Source organism: Wolffia australiana, chromosome 11 (genome assembly GCF_029677425.1).
Source record: "Wolffia australiana isolate 7733 chromosome 11, ASM2967742v1".
NCBI lineage: Eukaryota > Viridiplantae > Streptophyta > Magnoliopsida > Alismatales > Araceae > Wolffia > Wolffia australiana.
In genome coordinates, this window is record NC_135845.1 from 14,780,985 (window position 1) to 14,786,743 (window position 5,759).

The 5,759-nt window shown below is 50.0% G+C and overlaps 1 non-coding gene across 1 annotated transcript; it reads right to left on the reverse strand.

Annotated features, from left to right (window-relative positions):
- Nucleotides 1-3,757: 3,757 nt before the first annotated feature.
- On the reverse strand, nt 3,758-3,858 carry LOC144709943 (small nucleolar RNA R71). The gene has a single exon (XR_013583161.1). It is a non-coding gene; the product is annotated as a small nucleolar RNA R71 (small nucleolar RNA).
- Between the last annotated feature and the right edge of the window lie 1,901 nt (nt 3,859-5,759).

Consider the following 5,759-nt stretch of genomic DNA (forward strand, 5'->3'; position numbering starts at 1 on the left):
CACCTAGCGCGAACACCATGCCCCGCACCCCGCCCGTCCGGACCGTACCGGCTCAAACCACACCACCCGCGACCACACGGGTCACTCCGACCACCCGGGGGCAAGGGGCCACCCCCGTCACTTCTGGGGGGTCCACCCCACTAGCTCGGGCCGTCGCTAGCAACTTATCGGCCTGGAGCGCCGCCACTGGCCAAGCACACGTAACTTTCTACAAGTGCCAAGGACGAGGGCACCAGGCCAACCAATGCCCCTCAACACTTTTGATCGACGCTGGTGATGTCGAATAGGATCACATTGATGGAACAGACATACTGCAGGAGGACCACTACCACGGAGACGAGGAGTATGCCCTCGAGTATGAGGAGCCCAATGGTCAGATTGGATATATACAGATCATCGAGGCACGAGGGACCCCCTCCGTGGCATCCCATGTGTCCACTCGGCCGTTGGCCAACATCGCTGTCGACACGCCCGGCACTAGTAGAGCTCGACCATCCCCGCGGGTTACCACTTCCGCTAGGACACCCCCGGCGGCACCACCGCCGACGCCATTCGTTGATGCGGCCCTCCACACCTCGATCTTCTATATGTACGTCAAGATCAATGGCAAGGCGTGCAAAGTGATTATAGACAGTGGCAGTTGCATCAACGCCATCTTAGACACGATGGTCACCGGACTAGGGTTGGCAGCGATAGGGCACCCCACTCCATATGACGTGTCATGGATTGATGCTTCCTCACTACCCGTGAAGCGTCAATGCCGCGTCCCGTTGAAGGTGAGCACTTATGCCGAGGACGTCCTCTGCGATGTACTTCCCATGAAAGTGGGGAGCATCATCCTAGGCCGCCCATGGTTGTATGACCACGATGTCACCTTGGCCGGACGTGCGAACACCTGTTCGTTCATGTACCAGGGACGACGGGTTACATGGCACCCACATGCCATGAAGCCGGCGAACAAGCCAGCCGCGACCAAACCCATAGGGTTGATGGTCGTTCGAGGGCCCTTGTTCACCCGTGACCTGGGTTGTGAGGGAGACGACACGCCCTTGTGTCTCGTCGTTACCCTCGATGTCCCCGCCGATCCTCCAGTTGCCCCTCATTCACCCGAGGCCGAGGCTCTCATATTGGAGTTCAGAGACGTCTTCCCGGACGAGCTACTAGGTGGATTGCCCCCGATGCAGAACATACAGCACGCAATCGACCTAGTACCCAGTGCATCGCTACCGAACTTACTGCATTATCGTATGGAGCTGCCGAAGTACGAGGAGCTACCGCGGCAAGTCAGGGAGATCTTGGAGAAGGGTCTTATTCAGGAGAGCCTTAGCCCATGCGCGGTTCCGGCCCTCTTAGCTCCGAAGAAGGATGGCATGTGGCGCATGTGCTGCGATAGTCGTGCCATCAACAAGATAACGGTCAAGTACCGTTTTCCCATTCCGCGAATCCAGGACTTATTCAACATGATGGTAGGATCTACTATCTTCTCCAAGATAGATTTGAGGAGCGGATACCATCAGGTTCGGATTCGTTCTGGCGACGAATGGAAGACCGCCTTTAAGATAAAGGATGGGTTATATGAGTGGAGCGTCATGCCATTCGGCGTCTCCAACGCGCCTAGTACTTTACAGCGCCTCATGAATGAGGTACTACTCGCGTTCATAGGGAAATTCGTAGTCGTCTACTTTGACGACATCCTCGTCTACAGCCGATCGAAAGACGAGCACCTCGACCATCTCCGGCAGGTTTGCACGGTCCTACAGCGCGAGCAGCTCTACCCTCACCCAAAGAAGTGCAGCTTCCTCACCTCAGAGGTTGTCTTCCTCGGCTTTATCGTCTCTGCTCAGGGCGTTGCCGCTGACCCGGAGAAGGTCCGGGCCATCACGTCGTGGCCAACACCGGCCAATATGCACGATAATAGGAGTTTCATAGGTCTCGCGACCTTCTATAGGCGATTCATACGGAACTTTAGTTCCGTCACGACACCCATCACCAACTGCCAGAAGGAGGAGTCGTTCACTTGGACACAGATAGTAGAACGAGCTTTCTAGCAGATAAAGCTCATGATGACACAGGCGCTGGTACTACGCCTTCCCGACTTTGGGAAGGTATTTGAGGTCACATGTGATGCCTCGAGCATCGGGATCGGAGGCGTCCTCAGCCAAGAGGGTCGCCCAGTCGAGTTCTTCAACAAAAAGCTGAATGACGCCAAGCTGCGTTACTCCACATGTGACAAGGAGTTCTACGCCATCACACAGGCCTTACGGCATTGGCGGCACTACCTCCTATCTTCAGAGTTTGTCCTCTTTTCGGACCATGAGGCGCTCAAGTATCTCTATTCACAACAGAAATTGAGCGACGGACACGCCAGGTGGGTTGAGTACCTACAGGACTACACATTTGTTATCAAGCACAAGAAGGGCAAGGATAACGTCGTCGCTGATGCCCTTAGCAGGAGAGCCCACGTGCTCAACGTCATGAAGGTGACAGTTCTAGGGTTTGAGACCGTCCGAGATGGGTACGACAGCTGCCCCGATTTCAGCTCTATCATTGCCGAGGTTCGACAAGGCCCGTCCCAGGACTATAGGGACTACGTCATCACTGATGGATATCAGTTCTATAAGAACAGATTATGCGTGCCACACACGTCACTGCGTGACTTCCTCACTTGGGAGTGTCACGCCGGGGGACTTAGCGGCCATTTTGGCCGCGACAAGACGATAGCGCCCGTAGAATACCAGTTCTACTGGCCTTCTCTAAAGCGTGATGTCGGCAACATAGTTGCCCAATGTCGCGTATGTGCCTTGGCCAAGCAGGTCAAGAAGAGCGCCGGATTATATACCCCACTACCGACGCCCAAGCGTCCGTGGGATGACCTGAGCATGGATTTCATATTGGGATTACCTCGCACCGCGGGGCACCACGACTCCATCATGGTAGTCGTGGATAGGTTTTCGAAGATGGCCCACTTCGTGCCTTGCGCGAAGACATCAGACGCCGTGAAGGTCGCTCACCTCTTCTTCCGGGAGATTGTGCGCCTTCACGGCCTGCCATTCTCGATCGTGTCCAATAGTGACATACGCTTCACAAGCTACTTTTGCAGGACCTTGTAGAGTCTTTTGGGCATGAAGCTCAAATTTTTGACTGCCTACCATTCGCAGACCGACGGTCAAACGGAGGTAGTCAATCGGAATTTGGGCAACCTTCTCCGCTCCCATGCGCTTATCATACCACGCGCTGAGTTCTCATACAACTCCTAGGTGAACAAGGTCTAAAGCTTGTGGAAGAATAGAAGAGGAGGTGACTCAACCAAGGCACTCATTTCCAGAATCTTCAATCACAAAGCAAACTAAAGAGAATCAAAGCATGGCAGAAGAAGGACACCAGCATCATGATAGAAGGAGAACAATGCTATATAGATCAACACCATCAGAGAGCATCAGGCAAACTAATATAAATATAAATGTGGGAGAAGTAGTCATGTTCAGGTATGACAATGCTTTAATAAATTATTTACCTGAATTCAGTGGTCATACTTTACAGAATCCTTTAGAATTTTTAGATGACTTCCATATCAGATGTTGTTCTCAAAATGTACCAGGTCTATCTACTGAAGCTTTAAAAATGAAATATTATCCATTAACTTTAAAAGACAAAGCTTTTGGATGGTATCGAAACTTTGGCATTACATTTAGATCTTGGGAAGAAATGCAGAATAAGTTTTTACAAAAATTTTATCCTCTTTCCAAAACAGATTTTTACAGAAGAGAAATTTATAATTTTCATTATCATGAAAATGAGGCATTTAGTGAGGCATGGGAAAGCTTTAATTATTTAATTAGAAAATGTCCTCATCATGGTATTGAAAATTGTGAATTAGCTCAAATATTTTATGAATCATTGATGGATTTTATGAAAAATAAAATAAATCTAGCTACTGGAGGAACTTTTTATACTGCTTATGAAGATGAAGTTTTTGATATGCTAGAGAGAGTAGCAGAAACTGACTTGCAGGAAACAGGAGCAAACCACAATGGAAGGAACTCACAGCCAAAGAGAGGAGGTGCTTTGCAGGTCAACATTAAAGAATCAGAATTATATGTAGGAATCAAAGATACCAACCGAAAATTAGAAGAGCTAACCTCAACTTTGAAAAAAGCTTTTCTAAATAATTCTCCTATTGTTAAAGCTAAAATCTGCTCTCTATTTCAGCAAGGATCATGAAGATGGAGCTTGTCAGCCCATAGAGGAAGAGGTTAATGCATTCAATCAACAACAACCTTCTTGGGCTAGACAGAAGAGAAACAACTATAATGCAGAAAGCTTCAAGCAAAGAAACAAACCACAATTTCAACCAAAACTCTAGTTTCAGAATCGACATTAACAACCCTATCAGGTTCAATCACAACCTCTTCAAGTTTTTTCTTCACTAACTCCTGTGATTTCAGATATGATAGAAAAACAGAACCAAAAGCTTAGAACAGAGATGGAAATGCGGATGCAAATTATGATGGACTTTCAAACAAAGCAAATGTTAGAATCTCAAGAGCAAACCAGAAGATTGTTAGAGAGCTTCAGAATGGGATCACTTGAACATGGAGGTAAAGGAGTTTACTATAACTTCCAACAAGGTCGATTCCCAACTTAACCTAGTATAAATCCTTGTAATTTATTCGAGATAGAAAAGTCTATTCATGAAGAAGAGAGCCATGAGGATCCTGAAATTTTTCCAATTTCAAAATTGAGAAATGGAAAAGAACTTCCAGATCCTCATGTGTCTTTAAAAAATTTGATGGCGCAGCCACGGACGCGCCATCGGAATCATCGCCGTCATCCCCGACAGCACCTGCTCCAGCCCTGGACACGTCTTCGGAGACGTCATCACGCCCGCGACAGCGCCGGCCGTCCGCGTTCAGCCCGCCCGCCGAGCCAAGGCGTCGGTACGCACGCCCGGATTCAAATATTCCCGGTAATGAACACCGTATCGTATCGTATCTTTGCTTTAGTTTTCATCCTGCGTCATTTTCTTGACTCGTCACGCGTTGTTTTCCTAATTCGTCATAGTCCCGGTGCGAGGATCGTCCTATGAGGAGTTCCCCTTCCCTCGCCCAGTTCGTCTTCACCCCTTTGTTTTAACCCAGGTTCCGTCTTCGTTTCTTTGTCCTATGTCCTAGGTAGTCTTGTTATTTTGTTCTATGTCCTACGTCATCTTGATATTTTGGTCTAAATGTTGGGATCTTTTGGTCATTGGGCTCCCACACCCCCCTCTATATAAGGAGAGGTGGGAGCCCTAAAAAAAGGGGGACATTTTTTTTGAAAGGAGAATTATTCCCCGTTGTTGGGTTAACGAAGGATTTCGGTGCACCTCGCCTCTGGAAACTCTAGGGTTCTCGCAGGAAGGAAGAGGAGAACTGCCCGGACCCGCAGGAGAAGACCGCCCACCTCCAGCGTCTGGCTCTCACCGGGGCGCACCCGCGCCGCGGGCGCGTCAACTGACGTCGGCATGCACCGACGCGAACTTCCCGCGTCCGACGCGGCCGCGTCGCTGTGCTCGAAGCACCGTCATCCGCGACCGCGTTCTCACCAGATGCCTCGCCTCCAGCGTGGAATTCCCCCTGCTCTTTGCGTCTGCCGTGGTCTCGAAGCGTCTCCCGAGTCAACGTGCCAGACCGTGACGCACCCCGCGGGAATTGCACTGCACCTGTGGGGTTGCACCGCTGTCCAGCGGGCTTTTACCGGCTGTGGTCCTTCCGTTCTCCAGT